Source organism: Triturus cristatus, chromosome 10, assembly GCF_964204655.1.
Source record: "Triturus cristatus chromosome 10, aTriCri1.1, whole genome shotgun sequence".
Classification (NCBI taxonomy): Eukaryota; Metazoa; Chordata; class Amphibia; order Caudata; family Salamandridae; genus Triturus; species Triturus cristatus.
In genome coordinates, this window is record NC_140593.1 from 209,290,489 (window position 1) to 209,309,658 (window position 19,170).

Consider the following 19,170-nt stretch of genomic DNA (forward strand, 5'->3'; position numbering starts at 1 on the left):
TAAAAATGTCACAAGCCTGTCAATGCAGAGCCTGTGTGCGCAGTTTTGATATGATTTGATTTTTGAATCAATAGAGTGCACAAATGCTCAAAGGCCTCTTTTCTCTGCTTCTGTCTAAGGCTGGGACTGATGGCTCAGTTGCTGAAAAGCCAGGTTTTGAGAGATTTCCTAAAAGAAGATTTGAACTTGCCTTCAGTTGGGGCGGGAGAGGTTCCACAGTTCGTGTGACAAAGCTTCTAACTCCCCAGGAGATTTGTCTGAACTTAGGGACAACCAAATATTTGGCAGTAGTGGCTCTGAGTTTTCTAAGTGGAGAGTGCCAGATTAATTTGTTCAAGGCCAGAGCTTTTAGGCCTGTGCGGAGCTCGCAGAGTTTCACTCTGTGGAATTCCCCGGACTTACCCAGACACTCTGTTACATTCTGTGGAGTTTTACTAGTGAATAGAGTAGTTGCCTTGGTCATATATCTCCCTCTACAGTGCACATACGCTGCAGATTGGCAACGCAAACGGAGCTAGCCCTGCAAACCTTTTGGCAGAGAACTCTGAGAGGACTCTGGCAAAGCTAAGATACATAAAAACAGCAGTTAGAGGCAGGGCTAAACATCAAAAACATGCAAAGCAGCACTTTTGCACACGATGCAGTTTTTCTGATCCAAGAAATACCCGACAAATGATGACTTTTATACAGGTACAGAGCAAACTGAATCAAACAAAGTACCATCATTAATAAATGTCTCGGCTGCAATATAGAGTGCGAATAGAGGCAAAGATAAAAATGGATTCTTCCCCTAGTCTTCTTCCAATTGTTCAGTTGCCTCGGATACTGGTTTAATTTTATTTAATAATAAAATTAAAACAGTGGTTGGCATAATTGATTCATGAAGTACTAACAGCGAACATTATGTCTGCCCAAATGGACCCGCATGGCTTGTGCTCTTTGGCAATAGTTTCTCTGAGGCAGAGTGTGACACGTAACTAGCAGCATCTGTTGTTCAGAGACCACGTCCTTTCTGCTATTGTAGTAAATAGAGATTAAAGGAGTTCAATATTGGTTTCTGTGATGTTAATTTGCTCAGAGATTTGTAGAAACACATAAGACATCACCCTTCAAGGCCTTTCATTTTATAGACCTGCTGTTGGGAGTCGGCACCATTTTTTAAACTCAAGGGGGAATATTCTCAAGAACGTGTGATATTCATCGCAAAATTAGCTTAACGCAAGTCTTCACATCACAGTCTATCACGGGAAATTAACACCGTGGTAACGTGGTATTCACAAGCCGGTGGTACCATGCGGTAGGCTCACGATAACGCGTCATGTCCGCAATAAAGTCAATGCGATGCCACAAAAATGCATAACACAAACGCAAAAAAAGCTGCGATGAGACCAATAGCGATACAAAAATCAGCGAAAACCAGCGACAAGCCTGCAATTCCCATGTGTCATTTGGGAAAATGCACTATAAAAGCAGAGTTAAAAAAGGGAGAACAAAAGAAACTGCATAGCACCATGGATGCAGCCGGACCGAGTGCAGAGGCCAACATGAACCTGAAAAGCCCCACAGACCACCAGCAAGGAACCTCGTGGTCGGGGAAGGCCAAGGAGAAGAGGAAGAGGCAGACAGGGTGCAGTCCGCAGGAAAACCACATCAGCGTCACGGAGGTGACAAAACACCACCACCCACTGAACATCAAAATGACAAACGTGAATGCAGTCGGAGTGTCGAGGAGGTCTATGGAGGACAAGAGGCGATGGATTGATGTGAAAAGCCAAACCAAGCACAAACCCGCATCCAACAGGAAGGCAGCAATGGCAACAGGAGTAGGAGTCCTGCGCCACAGGAGGAGCTGGAGGAAACGGAGGCCACAGTCATCAGGGTGGAGACGGCACAAGTAGTTGGGAGTCCGGACACAGCTCGATTGGAGGACCTGACACAACATCAACAGGGTGAGTAACAACCAGGGCCTGGGGGGATGGGGGGAGATGGGCACAATGTCACAAATGCACAAAGATGTGCAGCACACTGCACACCCACAATGACCCTGGATCATGTCCCTGATCCCTGTGGCACACTGCAGCACACACACATAGCAATAACAGCACATCCAACGACAATGTGGCACAAAGTGCAACACCGACACTGCAGGACAGAGGACACAACTGGGTCCGCTAATGCGGAGAAACAGGCCAATCACATCTAACATAGCAGGAAACTGTAAAATGGAAATGCACATGTACAACCACACATCTATCATGTAATCCAAATGTCCACTGTCCCGCAACAAATATACAGCACCTCCCAAACAGTCACAATGTACACAGCCATACAGTCTGCATGTAAACTAGAACAATGTGCCAACATACATGTCAACAAAATTTCAAAAAGCATCTCCCCTTCACATTGCACATGGACAAACAACACCTCCAACAGAGCAGACCAGACCACTCATCAGTGATGCTGGAGAGGACCACCGCACCTTCAACACCAACGCCATACAACAGCCCATGGACATCTTATGCCACCCACCCCCAGGAGCAGGGCAGCCAAGCCACACAGAGGAGACCCCAGCCCCTGCACACACCACACAGCAGGAAGCACCTGCCACCACAGCTGGATCCCAACACTTCACCTAGGCACACATCGCATTCCAATGCCAGGTGTCAGAATGCAAAAAGGAGGTGGCCGAACAGGTGCGAGTGGGGTCAGAGCTCATGGAAGCCGAAGTAGATCACATACGTGGGTGTTCAAGTCCCATCAGGGCCCACCTACACTCCACAAAGAAGACCCACACCGCAACAGATACACATACATGTGCACATTTCCTACAATGAACCACGCCCAGAGCCCCGGAATCATCATTCACACCCCCATGCTGGACCTCCGTATGACGGCCCATTCCACTCCTCTTATGCATTGAGTGGCTGACGACAAAGCTACATGTCCATGATCTTACCCGCTGCCAGCGGTGACATGGTTGCGTACGATGTACACAGCACAATGTAATGTTCGAGGCCCCGGGGCCCTCATGCATACATCATGACCACACGGACACAATCAGATAGTTTGTGGAACTGGCTGCGGGCACGGGCGCCCGGGCCCCTTTATTGGCAGGGTCACATGTACAGTGATGCCTGTGCTGGATGGGTCTGGGGTGAGTGTAAGCCAGCCCGCACGGAGTGGTTGGTGCTGGCCACAACTTAAACAGTGTGTAGTACAGTAGGATCTGCTTCTTATGGTTACCCCCACTTTTTGATGATGTAACACTGTTTTTCGACTTTAGTCTGGCTGGGGCCCTGCTATTCAGGACCCCAGCCTAGCTGCTTCCTCTCTAAATGGATACACCACAGATTGGATTCTGGGGTGCCCTTAAAAGTCCCTAGTATATGGCATACTATGTACCCAGGGCTCAGGGGCTGCAGCATGTATTATGCCACCCCTGGGAAGCCCTCCAAAATGACACCACAAGTCTGCTAATGAAGCCTGGGTAAGGTGGTGCACACACTTCTTACTGAGATATAAGTTCACTATATCTCACCTATCACTGCACATATAAACCTATCAGTCACCCCTATGGCAGGCCTTATCAATCCTGAAGGCAGGGTGCTTGGTTTTGTGTGAGAGGGTGCCCATGCATGAGCAGAGCCCCTCTGCAGCCTTCGGAATCTCTTCTCCGGGGTTGGCTGTGATGCAGCCTAACCATATACTCTTAAGCACATTATAACCAAACGGTAAATGCTAACTTTGGACTGGGTGCACGGAAACATGTCATGTTTGGTGTCAAACACCTTGGAATCATACTCCCACACCAGTAACTGGTGTAGGAGTGTGATCCCACCCTTCTAGAGGGAGAGACATGACAGAACCTGTTTACCCGGTACCAGCTAACAAAGCCCTGGCATCACAAAATGGATGCTGCCAGCCACAGACACGGGTCTGGCCTCCAGCTGCTGACCGAAACTCCGGCAGGGGAGGCCTGTACAATAGGTTTCCTATCACAGGGAGGCGTCACCACCTCCCAGACAGGCTTTAGTGTATTGGGGCTGGGTGGGTGCACTCCAAGAGTGCTTTGAAGTCCTGCACTAGGGGCACATTTGATGTCCCTGTGCAGAGTCCAGCTCAAACCGGTTGCAGGGGCTACCAGCCCCTGCTCTGGTACAAAACTGGACAGCACACAACTCATTCAGAAATGGTCCATGAGCATTGGTGCACTGAGTTTAGTGGCACCTGGAGTGCTGAGCAGGGTATCAGGTAGATGATGGCATCCACGACAGTTGTGAGCAACTCCGTTAGTCTGCCAGTATGACTGGTTCGACTCTGGCAGTTGGCGTTTGGAGGTGGTCCTGGTGGTGGTGCCGTGTGCCTCCTGCGGTGATGCGAAGTCCGGGCCGGTCAGAACTCGATTTGATATGTGAGCCCTGGTGGACTGCATTTGAGTGCGGAGGCAGCGGACAGCGCAGGACCACAGACACATGGCATTGAGGACCCCAAGGCCATCGTCTCAGAGGCCATCCAATATCTCACCGTACTAGCTCCCTGACTTGAGCTGCACAGAGTTAGTGGCCCTGGATGCACTGTGGCCGGCACAGGCACACCGCCACGGGACGGTGACTTGCTGTCAGAGGCGTTTACAGTCTTCAACTAACACGGGAGCAGAATGATGCTAATTTCCCAATGCCCCCATCGGAACGTTTCCGCGAGAATAGGTATAACTCTCTACGGGCAAGTGTCGACGGGGGAAAGGGGAATTGGACAGAGAAGAGACAGCCCTGGATATCTTCGTCGTTGTAGAGAAACGATTCTGCAACAATTAGCATTTGTTCACTACACAATTCCTTAAGCATTAACTTACTGTATATGAGGTAATGAATTAGCTTGTCTTACCAGGAAGTATTCAGGGCCAAACCTCTCTTCTATTTCTCAGTTGCTTGAGTGTGTAACAACTGACTTGCTCAGGCTCTTGCTAACCCTTTCTTCTTCTTCTTTTCTTACTGGAGTGAAGGTGGTGTCGGGTCTTGGAAATAGAATTAAACAGTTGAGTAACGTGAATCTTCTCTGTCGAGTATAACTACACTGCTGTTGGGTAACTGTTAACTTACTTCATCTTCTAGCCGTGAGCATGTTATACTTTTTCGTTGAGCTACAGCCTTAGGAACAGATAACCGTAAGCTAGGTGTAAATAGACTTCCTAGTTTTGATAACCTATTTATCTATAATGTCTGAGGTACTTTCCGCTGCTTAGGTACTATGGTAGATTTACTCGGAAACTCTAAGACTATGCACTATCTGTCTTGTCCCAAAGGAATTAAACAAGAACAGTGCGAGGAGGGTTTCGCGTTGTTCAGGTTTAAACTATGAATACTCTAAGAGAGTCTTAATGAATACTCTGAGAGAGTCTTATTCCTTCTGCGGAATAAACTCAGAATTGTCACCGGACTCCGAACTACTCACTGTCTCTCATGACTAGAATTCGGACTTCCTACTTGTCAGGAATAGGTTCTACATACTATTCAAGTTACAACGAGATACACTAACCTGAGTATGTAAGGTGACCGTCGAAGGATAGCACGACGAAATTCCTCGACGCGACCTACCCTAACTTCCACGACGGTGAGGTACGTGTTGCTTCGATAATTTCTCTGGTGAAGTGCGCTCGAGAACGTTGGCACGCGCGCCTCACCTGCTGCGTTAGAATTCAGTAAAGACTAGAACGCCGACCCATGAATGCGTCAGCGGCCATATTGCAAATCCAGCGGCGCCAACAAATACGCCAACTGAGAGCCCCATGAATTCCATCACTCGGTTTAACCGAGGAGATGGTATTCACAGTGGTGGGTTCCGAATTACGCGGAGGAAACCTCCCGTGAACCCTGACAGTACCCCCTCTCAACGGGGTTTCCTCCAAGCGAGGTTTATTAGGATACTTGGCATGAAAGGCCTGGATCAAATGTGGCGCGTAGACATCCAAGCTTTTCTCCCAGGATCGCTCTTCAGGTCCAAAACCTTTCCAATCAATGAGATAAAAAAAGGTGATTGCGACTCCATTTTGAGTCCAAAATTCTCTTTACTTCGTATTCAGGGTCTCCCTCAACAATAATGGGAGCAGGGGGAGATGTTTGACGTAAAGTGGATTGCACCTTTTTTAGTAGGGAAACATGAAAAACCGGGTGAATTTTAGTAGTAGCTGGCAATGTCAAACGATAGGTGACAGAATTTATGATTTTTTCAATAGGGAAAGGACCCATAAAACGTGGTTGGAATTTACGGGTGCCCTTAAGGCGTAAATTCTTCGTAGACAACCAAACAAGGTCTCCTACATTAAGCATGGGCGTAGGTCGTCTTTTCCGATCAGCACCACGTTTATAAGATGCCTTAGCAGCAGTCAAATTTCGTGTAGCCGATTGGTGGATGTTGACTAGGCGTTGGGCAAAATCCTGAACTACAGGGACTTCGATGTTAGACAAATGAATATGTGCATTAGGATGCCTGCCAGAAGTTATGAAAAAGGTGGAGTACCCAGTGGAAACATTTTGAGCATTATTGTGAGCAAATTCAGCAGACCACAAGTAATCAGGCCAATCTGCTTCCTCATCAAGCAAATAAAGCCGTAGGTATTGTTCTAACTCTTGGTTTGTGCGTTCAGTTTGTCCATCCGTTTCTGGATGGAAACTAGTGGAATAGCGGTGGTATAGGAATTGGGACCCCCTGTCAGTTATTAACACCTTAGGAATGCCATGAAGGCGAATGACATGTTGGTTAAAGAACTGTGATAATTGTAGTGATGTTGGTGTGCCTTTAATAGGTACAAAATGTGTCATTTTACTAAAAGTGTCCACACAGACTAGGATAGTGTCAAAACCATGAGAGGATGGGAGATCGACAATTAAGTCTAAAGATACTGTGTGCCAGGGATATGGGGGAGTTGGTAAAGGTTGTAAAAGGCCTTTTGGTGCTTGCCTGTCCGATTTTCCCCGAGTGCAAATCTCACATCCCAAAACATATTGTCGAATGTCACTTGTCATGTGTGGCCACCAGAAATTTCGTTTAACTAATTCATCTGTCTTGTGGACACCTTTATGACCTGCTAGAGGGTGATCGTGACATTCACATAAGGCTTTAGTTTGAAGGTCTGTGGTGGGTAGGAATAGTGCTTGTCCGTGATAGGGTAATCCATTCTGGACAGTTCGTAAAGGGTCTTCAGCGGCCCAGTCGTGGATAAGAGCAGTGGTCATGTGTTCTCGAATTTGATCTTCAAAAGGTTCCAAGGAAATGGTTCCAATGATTCTGTCAGCCGGAATTATTTGCTGATTTTCGACCTTGATACTCTGATGGTCAGTATCCAATCTGGACAAGGCGTCCGCCTTCCCATTTTGGGAACCAGGCCTGTATGTGATGACGAAGTCGAATTCCGCAAAATAGAGGGACCATCGAAGCTGGCGTGGTGTAAGAGTTCTTGCAGAACGTAAAAACTTCAGATTTCTGTGGTCAGTGAATATCGTCACCGTATGCTTAGCACCCATGAGGTAATGCCTCCATTCTTTAAAAGCATCCTTAATGGCTAAAAGCTCCTTCTCTGTGATGGTGTAGTTGCATTCCGCTGGGCTGAGTTTACGAGAACGATACGCCACAGGGTGCAGCTGGCCGGTGTTTTTGTGCCTTTGAGATAAAATGCCTCCTATAGCAAAGTCGGAGGCATCAGTCTCTAGATAAAATGGCTCTGTGGGGTCAGTATGTAGAAGAATAGGTGCCGAAGTGAAACTTTTCTTTAATAAGGTGAATGCTTGCTCAGCTTCCTCTGACCAATTAAAAGGAACTCCTTTTATCAATAATCTGGTTAAAGGTAGAATCTTTTGAGAAAAACCATGGATAAATCTTCTATAGAAGTTAGCAAAGCCTATAAAACTCTGGACTTCCTTGCTGGTGGTTGGAGATTGCCAGTCCGCAACTGCCTTTACCTTGTGTTCATCCATGGAGATTCCAGAAGGTGACAACACGAATCCCAGGAACTCTACTGTGGTGGTGTTGAACAGACATTTTTCTAGCTTCACATATAAGGAATTTTCTCTGAGACGTTGTAAAACAGCTCGGACCTGTCCGTGATGTTCCTCTTCAGACTTAGAATAAATCAAGATGTCATCTATGTATACTATCACACATAGATCAATGAAGTCCTTCAGAACATCGTTTATGAAATACTGAAATGCCGCTGGCGCATTGCATAGGCCGTACGGCATCACCTGATATTCGTAAAGAACGTATTTAGTCCTGAAGGCTGTCTTCCATTCGTCACCTTCTCGCACTCTGATTAGGTGATAGGCTCCCCGAAGATCAAGACGGGTGTAAATCTTGGCTTCTTTAACTTGGTCAATCAACACAGAGATCAGAGGCAAAGGATAACGATTCTTTGTTGTTATTCTATTGATTGCTCGAAAGTCTATACAGGTTCGAAGGTCCCCTCCTTTCTTGGGCACAAAGAAGAGAGGGGAGGATACTGGTGACTGGGAAGGTCTAATGAAACCGTTATCCAGATTTTTCGTTAAGTATTCCTTTAGATGAAGATTCTCCTTTTCAGTGAGGGCGTAAACTCGGCTGCATGGTAAATTCACCCCCGGTTCCAGGTCTATCTTGCAGTCATAAGACCGATGTGGAGGTAATCTTTCTGCTTCAGCTTCGTCAAAAACATCCTTGAAATCCTGAAGGTTTTTAGGAATTTCAGTAGTTTGAATCACGCATACTGTCTGTCCATTGTCACAAAGTTGCGCAGCCACGCTTTTTTCAGCTAGTGTGTCTGGTTCAGAGAAACAATGTTGGGCACAATATTTTGAATCTAAGGCTATGGTTCTGGCCACCCAATCAATTGACGGATTGTGTTCTGTGAGCCATGGAATTCCTAAAATGAATTGAAATTGAGGAGCATCTATTAGATCAAACTGCATTAGTTCTTGATGACCCTCCTTGGTAATTATCTGTACAGATTCAGTGTGGCTGGTTATTGGTCCTGAAGTTAAGTCTGACCCATCAACTGCCTTAACCTTTTCGCTCTTCTCCTTTTTGATTGCCAGTAAACCTATCTGAACTGCAAATTTTTGATCGCAAAAATTACCAGTTGCCCCGGAGTCTATCATGATTGCGATTTCCTGCAAGATCACTGTTCGAAATTTCAAAGTAACAGCTAAGGTCAGGTGAGGTGTGGAGACTTGCTGGGTATTCGCCAGTTGATGAAACACTGGAGTTGTGTCTTTACTTGCATCCACCAGTCCAACTCCGCCTACTGGTGGTGCTGAGAGTTTTCCTTCTCCTTGTTTTGTAACTTAGGTCTCTTCAGACAGGCCTTAACAAAGTGACCACTTCCTCCACAGTACATACAAAGCTTGTTCTGACGTCTTTTTTCTTTTTCTTCCTGCGACAATGGACCTCTAATGGCACCTATCTGCATAGGTTCCTCTCGAGTGGTTTGCTCAACAGTTCGTGTTGATTCTGACTTGATTCGATCAAACCGAGGGACACTTGATCTAAAATCCCTTCTTCTTTCTCCCTTTCTTTCATTTAGGCGATAATCAATCTCTAACACCAGGTCTATTAAGGCTGAGATTTCAGAGGGTCGATTTGGAACCTGAGACAGGGCATCTTTTAGTTCATCTTTCAATCCCCTGTAAAACACTGCTGCTCTTTTACTCATTGGCCAATTTGTCTCCACTACCAACTTATTAAATTGAGCCAAATAAGCTACCAACTCTCTATTACCCTGACGAAGCTCTAGCAATTCATTATCCGTGGCCTGTGAAGCTTTCCTCCTATCGAATATACGAAGAAATTCTTTCTTAAAATCTTCAAGATTGTAAAGGATTGGATCATCTTGTGTTACTAAGGGCATCGACCAGGAGGCAGCATCCCCACTAAGATAAGATAAAATGAACGCTACCCGAGATTGAGCATCAGGGAAAATCGCAGGACGGCACATAAAATGTAGGGAGCATTGAGTCAGAAAAATCTGGGCCTTTTGGGTGTCTCCATTAAATCGCTCCGGAGGAGCAAGGGGAATTACTGGGGACAAGGAGTGCACCACCTGAGTGGTACCCAAGGGTACAGAGCTTGAACTTATGTTTTGTCCTAGAGTTTCAAAGGCTGTGGATTTTACATTTGTTCCAGAAATGGTCTCCCTTCCCTTGATAACCAGTATCTCCTGTCTTAAGATTTGATTCTCCTCTCTAACAGCTCCTAGATCCCTTTGTATATTTCCAAGTATTTCACTCAAATCTTTTAGATCTAACCCTTCCGCCATTCTGCTCAGGTATTGATGACAACGTGGGCACTTCACTCTGTCAGAGGCGTTTACAGTCTTCAACTAACACGGGAGCAGAATGATGCTAATTTCCCAATGCCCCCATCGGAACGTTTCCGCGAGAATAGGTATTACTCTCTACGGGCAAGTGTCGACGGGGGAAAGGGGAATTGGACAGAGAAGAGACAGCCCTGGATATCTTCGTCGTTGTAGAGAAACGATTCTGCAACAATTAGCATTTGTTCACTACACAATTCCTTAAGCATTAACTTACTGTATATGAGGTAATGAATTAGCTTGTCTTACCAGGAAGTATTCAGGGCCAAACCTCTCTTCTATTTCTCAGTTGCTTGAGTGTGTAACAACTGACTTGCTCAGGCTCTTGCTAACCCTTTTTTCTTCTTCTTTTCTTACTGGAGTGAAGGTGGTGTCGGGTCTTGGAAATAGAATTAAACAGTTGAGTAACGTGAATCTTCTCTGTCGAGTATAACTACACTGCTGTTGTGTAACTGTTAACTTACTTCATCTTCTAGCCGTGAGCATGTTATACTTTTTCGTTGAGCTACAGCCTTAGGAACAGATAACCGTAAGCTAGGTGTAAATAGACTTCCTAGTTTTGATAACCTATTTATCTATAATGTCTGAGGTACTTTCCGCTGCTTAGGTACTATGGTAGATTTACTCGGAAACTCTAAGACTATGCACTATCTGTCTTGTCCCAAAGGAATTAAACAAGAACAGTGCGAGGAGGGTTTCGCGTTGTTCAGGTTTAAACTATGAATACTCTAAGAGAGTCTTAATGAATACTCTGAGAGAGTCTTATTCCTTCTGCGGAATAAACTCAGAATTGTCACCGGACTCCGAACTACTCACTGTCTCTCATGACTAGAATTCGGACTTCCTACTTGTCAGGAATAGGTTCTACATACTATTCAAGTTACAACTAGATACACTAACCTGAGTATGTAAGGTGGCCGTCGAAGGATAGCACGACGAAATTCCTCGACGCGACCTACCCTAACTTCCACGACGGTGAGGTACGTGTTGCTTCGATAATTTCTCTGGTGAAGTGCGCTCGAGAACGTTGGCAGGCGCGCCTCACCTGCTGCGTTAGAATTCAGTAAAGACTAGAACGCCGACCCATGAATGCGTCAGCGGCCATATTGGAAATCCAGCGGCGCCAACAAATACGCCAACTGAGAGCCCCATGAATTCCATCACTCGGTTTAACCGAGGAGATGGTATTCACAGTGGTGGGTTCCGAATTACGCGGAGGAAACCTCCCGTGAACCCTGACACTTGCGGTGCTGTGAGATGGGCCACGCGAGCTGAGCGGGTCCTCATCGATGTCTGAGGTGAATGTGGCAGAGGGTTGCGGGTGACAGTGGAAGTGGAAGGTGTCCTCCAGGGCATGATGCAGAGGGTAGAAGCCATCCGGAAGCGGCAAATTGAGGAGTGGAATGCTACAGCCTCATTTTCGCCAACAAATCAGTATCACCGACATGATGATGAAGACAACCCCCAGTCCATAGACTTAGTTGCCATCAAAGTTCAACCAGAAAGTGTCCATGGCTGTCGGGGAACAGACTTAGTGGCACGGGAGCTGTAGGGGTATGCAGTCTGTGATGGGGCCAATACAATGATATGAAAACTGTCATCAAGACTGAGTTCGAAATGTGTGACCTACTCGACCGCAGTGTAGGCCTGAGGCAGTGGTCAGCCACATGTTGTTGGCTCGCAATGCAAAGAGTTAGTGACACCAGAGCAGTTGTTGGCAGTGTTCGATCACCTCCGTAACGAGGATCTTTTTTTCCTCTGGACTGCACCATGTCTTCCTCTTACTCCTCTCCATGCGTTCAATGATATGAACTCTGCCATACACAGATCAAGACTCAGTTCCAACTGTGTGACCTACTTCACCGCAGTGTAGGCCGAAGACAGACAGGTGTTGTGCGAGTGCTATGCACAGAGTTGGTGGCACCACATCGAAAACCTCTCATGAAAAAGCAGAACAAATCGCCAACGGATCTGACGAACATGCGCCCCATCTCACTCCTGCCTGTTCTAGGAAAGATCACTGAATGGATGGTGCATTCGGAGCTAAAAGCATTTGTGGAGAACCATAACATCTTGCATCCCCAGCAATCTGGGTTTCGCCCTGGCCACTCCACCGAAACGGCTCTGATAGAACTCTCTGACTCCATCAAGTTCTTGCAGGATGAGCGAAAGCAGGCCGTCCTCATCCTGCTCGATCTAACAGCAGCTTTTGACACTATCTCTCATGTCATCTTGAATGACAGGCTGCGAGAGATTGGCGTGACAGACACAGCTTTGGCATGGGTCAAATCCTTCTTGTCCAATAGGTCCCAATCTGTATCTTTGGGTCACTACCTATCCAGCGAAAAAACTATTACATCTGGAGTACCGCAGGGATCCATATTAAGTCCACTTCTTTTCAACATCTATATGGCACCCCTCCTCACTGTGATAGAGTCACACGGGATCCTCGTTACGTCATATGCTGACGACACTCAATTGGTCGTCTCCATTGACAAAAACCGCACGGATACAGAATTGCGTTTTCAGAATTGTCTCACTGAGGTATTTCAGTGGTTAAATAAAAACCACTTGAAGTGCAACAGTGGGAAAACTGAAATCATACCATTAGGCCAGGATCTACCTTTCTGCCCGAGGGATTGGTGGCCCAAAGACTCTGAGGCCCCTCCCAGTGCTGTGTCTTCTGCGCGCAATCTGGGTGTGCAATTTGATGCTACTTTATCTTTTGATGATCATGTTAGGATCACGGCTGGCTGCTGCTTCGGTCTTATTAAATCTCAAAAGAAATTTTTTGACTTCCTCCCCATTGCCTCCAGGAAATCGGTCGTGGTCGCACTGATACTCTCCCGACTCGATTATTGCAATGGGTTGATGGCAGGGGTGAAAAAGTCCACTTTGAAGAAGTTACAAAGTGTACAGCACGCGGCGGCACGGTTAGTGTTAAAACTTCCTAGGAAATCCTCAGCCTCAACTGCATTAAATTCTCTGCACTGGCTGCCACTGCATAAGAGAATTCTTTTCAAACTCTTACTCACAGTTTTTAAATCTTTGAAGAATTTAGGTCCCAAATACCTTGTTAATCGTTTTATTCATTATGATCCTGTACGATGTCTGCGATCCTCAGGGGCCAATCTTGCTAAGATCCCGAGGCATAAATATAAAACTAGGGGCGGAAAAACATTCACAGTCCTAGCAGCAAGGGCTTGGAATAATCTACCCGTTAATCTTAGACTGATTGAGTCTGAGTGCCCCTTTAGGAAACAACTAAAGACCTGGGTCTATCAGCAATCTGATACCTATGTGTTGGCAGCTATCTAGATCTTTTCACCACCTATCTCCTATACGCATGCTCAGCGCCAGGATGCTCCTTTCGGAGCGAAAGTTGCGCTTTACAAATATCCAAATAACAATAACAATAACATAAACTCCTCCATAGTGTGTACTCTGCCATTGCGTAATCAAGACTAAGTTCCAAATGTGTGACCGACCTGGCAGCTGTGTAGGCCCGGGGAGTATGTAAACGAGAAAGGAGTACTGCGGACCTGTGTTGCGGATGCCGTGATGGTCTTAGGGGACTGCTAAGCTCGTGGGCCTCGGACTAGGAGCTTGCGCTGGCACGTGGTGGACCCTCCTTGACACACACCGGTGTCGGCAGGTGAGCAGGGACGGGCATGACGGGTAGGGGACCAGCGGCCCGGGGTGCAGCAGGTGCGCAGGTTCACAGGCAACACCGCTCACGGCGACGGTGTCGACCTCGTGCCGGGCTGGGAGGCGCCGCCCTGGCAGAGACGTTGGGCATTCCGGAAGAGAACCACGCCCAGAGCTATGTGCTTTTTATTCACACCCCTACACTGGCCTGGCGTAAGCCGGGCGAGCCCACTCCACACACACTTACAGGGGGGTGTCACAAGCTACATTTCCGGGATCTTCCCCACTGGCTGGGGTGACATGGTTGCATCCACTGTCCACTTCACTCCATACACCAGCAGTGTATGTGGACATGGATATGTCTGTGGTCTGCATACTGCAGTCTGTCCAGCACATCTCCCCCACACTTGGCATTGTGTTCCTTCTCACTCATGGGTCACTTGCCTCTGTCGCACTAGCCTGGTTCCCACCTCTCCTCACATTCCACCATTGTGTGGCTGAGGTGCCATGCCATTGATGGCTCATGTACATGGCTAGCCCGGGTTGCCGCAGTAAGTTACGCTGTCGTGTCTGGTGGGTGGGCATGTTGTTTGGCATGTTGAATGTGAGTCTCTGACATGTGCATTCCCACAGTTGTGATTTGCATCATTGTGGCGTTGGGTGGTGTGGTGTGTATATTTGGTATTTGCCAACGAGCAGTTCATTTCCATGGATGCCATCCTGTTAGTGCTGTCGGTAGAAGTAGGAATCATGCACACTGCCTGGGTAGCTGGTGAAGACGTTGGTGGCGATTCTCAGGTGGTCCACTGTTGCCTGCACATTTGGGAATGTGTGTGCTTGCTGTTGAGGTAATTGTGTGCAGGGTCACCAGGGGGCACAAGTAGGACATGTGTGCCGTCAATTGCCCGGTTATCCGGATAAGACATTGCAAGAATGTGCTCAACGAGCATCAATGAAAAACAGAAGGGACCTGCTTAACACCACTACTACGTCCAGAAAGAACGATATCGTGTTTGTATCTAAATACACTACCAGCTCACCTACCATCAAAAAGATCATCAACAGCCGATGGGAGCTTTTGGCCAACGAACCAGATTTCAATAACATTTTTAAGGAACTACCATTACACGCATATACCAGAGGAAGAAATCTACGTGAATTACTATCTACCAAACGAGTTCATGCCACCCAAACTTCATTTAAGGGAACCTTAAAATGTTCCAACTGTTCTCACTGTAACAATGTTATTCTGGGACATGAATTAACACATCCGATTACTGGCAAGAAAATATCACTTAGACACACAAGTGATTGTAATACAAGCAATGTTGTATACGGCATTAAATGTCCATGCGGCAGGATTTACATAGGAAAAACAGAACGGAAAATCAAAACAAGGCTAACAGAACATAAGAGTCGCATTAGGACTAAGAATTTGAACTCTTCGCTTGCCGTTCACTGGTCAGAAGCAAATCATTCAATCTCACAATTGAGATTCCAGATCATAGAATGTGTTTACCCAGTCCCAGGAGTAAATAACCATCTTAAACTCTTACAACGAGAAACATATTGGATAAAATTCCTGGACACAATGCTCCCTAAGGGATTAAACGACAGATTGGACATGGCATGCTACTTATAATGCTATTTATAATTCCAATTATGAGTTGAAACTCATTAAGTCTGTCTTCAACATGCCAGTTCCAAATTTTTTGTTGATATTTTGTCTTCGCTTATTGATTCTAGCATGAACATTTGTCCATAAGAATTGATGTTATAAAGCTTGTTTATTGAGTACATCAGGTTTTTCCATCAATAAGATTCATACTGTCAGTACCGCCACGGTCAGTCCCTTTCACCTCATTTCAAACCTTTACACACTATGATCCCTCCACATTTCTCTCATAGTTAACATGATCCCCTTCAATCATAGTTTAACAGTATATTTTTTCTCTCCACAGAAGGAGACCTGAGCGTTCAATATCACCTTCAGTCCCCTCTCTTCGATATAACATTCATGTTTTTTAACAACCCTTAGTACATATCATTTATTATTCATTCTTAGATTTCTTGGATTAGCATCTAATAGCTTCTTATTTTATTATTGTCTGGTTAATTTCACAGAACGTCGCGTATATCTCACGGCCCGTAAGTACAGTCACCGACGAGCCTTACTTTAGTGATATACACTATTAACTATTATTTTCTTTCATTTTTTTAGATTATTTTCACTTTTCATTTTGACTTGAACATATTTAGCTACCTTTTACACCAGACCTTATTTTTAGTCAGTATGATGTTTAACAGTATTGACCTCCTCTAAGATGGCGTATTCTGCTACAGGCAGTCAGGCGAGTCGGTTTCAGTCCGCCTTCTATGTCACATTTTCTCTCGGCGACGGGTTTTATAAGCTTTTTACTCACAGCGCAGCCACTTCCACGTGTTTTGCAGAAACTTGACACGCTAATTTTGGATTACCAACGGTAAGCTCGTACTGGCTACTTTAGGAGTTACTTTTTTTCTTTATTTACTTCGTCGTATCTAACGCTCCTAGGATGTTGTTTCGTTACGAAGTCCAATAACGCTCGTCTCCGTACGTTGTTGTTATTTTTTTCAGAGCAATTTCGTAGCAAACCTCCATGAGGTAAGATGCATGCCATTCTTTCTTCATACATTCCTAGTATGGAATACTATTTCCTTCCGTTCTATGTTGTTTATGTTCTCGTTTTTACCATACAGGGCAATCATTTTCTAATACCTTAACACTACGCGAAGGTAAGCCAGTGACTCTGGTCTTGATTTATCTACTCAATCAGTAAACGTACTATACGGTCACACAGTCCATTATATCTTCATCATATTTTCTTTCAGAGTACTAAACATTAGCGTATCAATTACTGACTTCTAAGGTATGGACTCTTTAAACAAACACTTAATTATTACACACAGCACAAGCCACCATGATGTATAAATTGACAGGACTGTTTTATGTTTTCATTACAGATTGGCCCCTGAAGAATGAACTCATAGGTTCCGAAATGCATTGGGCATACAAACAACATATGTATTTATGTGAATGACAACATATGCACTTATGTGAATTTCTAACATATCTGCACATTACAAAAAACAGTTGTAAATGTATTGAATGTTTTTCTTGACCCATTCAATTTGAAAACTTTATTTTACCATTAATGTCTGTTAAACTAACAGCACATAATGTTTTGACAACAAGCCAATGAAAATTACTTTGTATCAAAATAATGATTACGTTGTATTATTATGTATAAATGAGAGGTGTTAGTTATAAAACCAGGTGAACAGTGCGCAGCTACAAACAAGTTCGCACTTGTTTATAACCCCAGTCAATTGCCCCCTGACATGTGCGGGAACCCAGCTATGGCGTAGACGCCTTGCTTGGCCTCCAGCTGTTCATGCGCAGTGTGGGGAGAGTATGGGTACTGGGGTACCAAGCTGATGATGGCATCCAAGACAGTTGTGATGAACTTTGATTGGGCTGGCTGTGAGACTCCTCCGACTCTGGCGGTTGTTGGTTGGTAGGTCCCAGAGGCCAACATGTGCAGCACAGCCAGCAACTTTGTCTGCGGAGGGATGTTGGTTGTCCACTGTGTTGGCACCGTCAGCCTGTGGGCAATGGTGGTCAGGATGCGTAGGATGGTTGTCCTTTTGAGCCTGTAGTGGGCAATGACATTCCCTGGTGTTGGGTCTGTGAGGATGGTGCATTTTCTGGAGGTCCGCTGTCTTGGTCTGTACCGCCTCTGTGGTGGTCCAGGGGAGGTGGCAGGGGAGGGTATGGGGGGTGGCGGTCCTTGGTGTGGTGGCGATTGGTGTTGTGGCCCTGTTGGTGCATCGTGCTGCATGATCAGTGGCTCCATGGCATCTGTTGGTCTTCAGGTGTGACTGTGGTCTGGGCTCCCTTGTCTGGTGCCGGTTGTCATCCGATTTTGCACCAGGTCAGAGCAGGTGTTAATTTCCTGCTGCTAACGCTCCTTATCGCATGTTTTGTGTTCTTATCGCAGATCTGGCTGGTGGTTGAGAATGTTGAGGTGTGGTGCTGTCACGGCTTTTTGCTTGGGAACACCTACTCTGCATCTCATTAGCGATAGTTGCCGGGGTCATCCGTGGCGATGTTTTTTGAGCATGCTACCGCCTGAAAATTGGTGATAGCTGCGGTTAGCACCAGCTTGTGAATAGGGCGATAACTTTATCCCAACTTTGGCTGTGATAAAGTGCAGATAACTTGGTGATAACTCCTCGAGAATATGCCCCAAAAATGCTTCTAGTTCTCTTCTGACATACCGTTATTTACGGACAATATATTATTTTGCTGTTTTTGTAATTAAGCTTCCTTGCAGAATATCTGTCAATAGAACAAGGCAGTAAGATTCAAATGCATTACGGAACGCATGTGAAAGCTGGAATTAATAAATTGCAGACGCACCAAATATAAGGTGTTGTGGCTCGTGAGATCAGCCTTCATATGCATTCTCCACCATCCAATAGGGATGAGCAAAATACATCTTGAATGACATGGGGTAACTGTAGTTAAGTTAGCCCAACAGTCATCAAAGTATGAGGCTGATTTTAATCATCCTGGGAAGGATGAATCCCTGAGGCAGGTCTAAAGGCAACACACACAATTCAGAAGTAGGTGACTGTCCCACTGGGGTTTGTTTAGTAAAACCTCAAGTGCATTCTCGCCTAGGGGCCCCACAAGCACTCACAGGCTGGCTATGATGGTGCTAAATCTGAAACCAAAGATTATGGAAATGAGTGAGTAAGTGAAATCTTGAACCTGGCATGCGTCTCTGCTTTGTGCTGATGGAGGCCGCCAAGATTCAAGGAGTAGTGTGTTGCTTGAGGGGAGCTACATCCACTCCACCGGGGTGGAGTTGAATCTCTGGGGAGTGGCTGTGTCCTGAGGCACACACCTGGCGGTGCAAACTAGGACACAGTGTGTGGTATCATGATAATGGCTCCTCAGTGCTTCACTGGGCTCATTGCCAGGGTGCTTTTCGTGCAGTCCGCGTTGTTGGGATTTATCTATGTAAAAAATACAGCACTCTTTCTCTCAGCGGAGATTCCACCTCCTTGATTTCAGTCTTCAGCTCAAGACCACTGAAAGACCGTGCTATCAGCCTATCACAGGCAGTGCTGTGCTC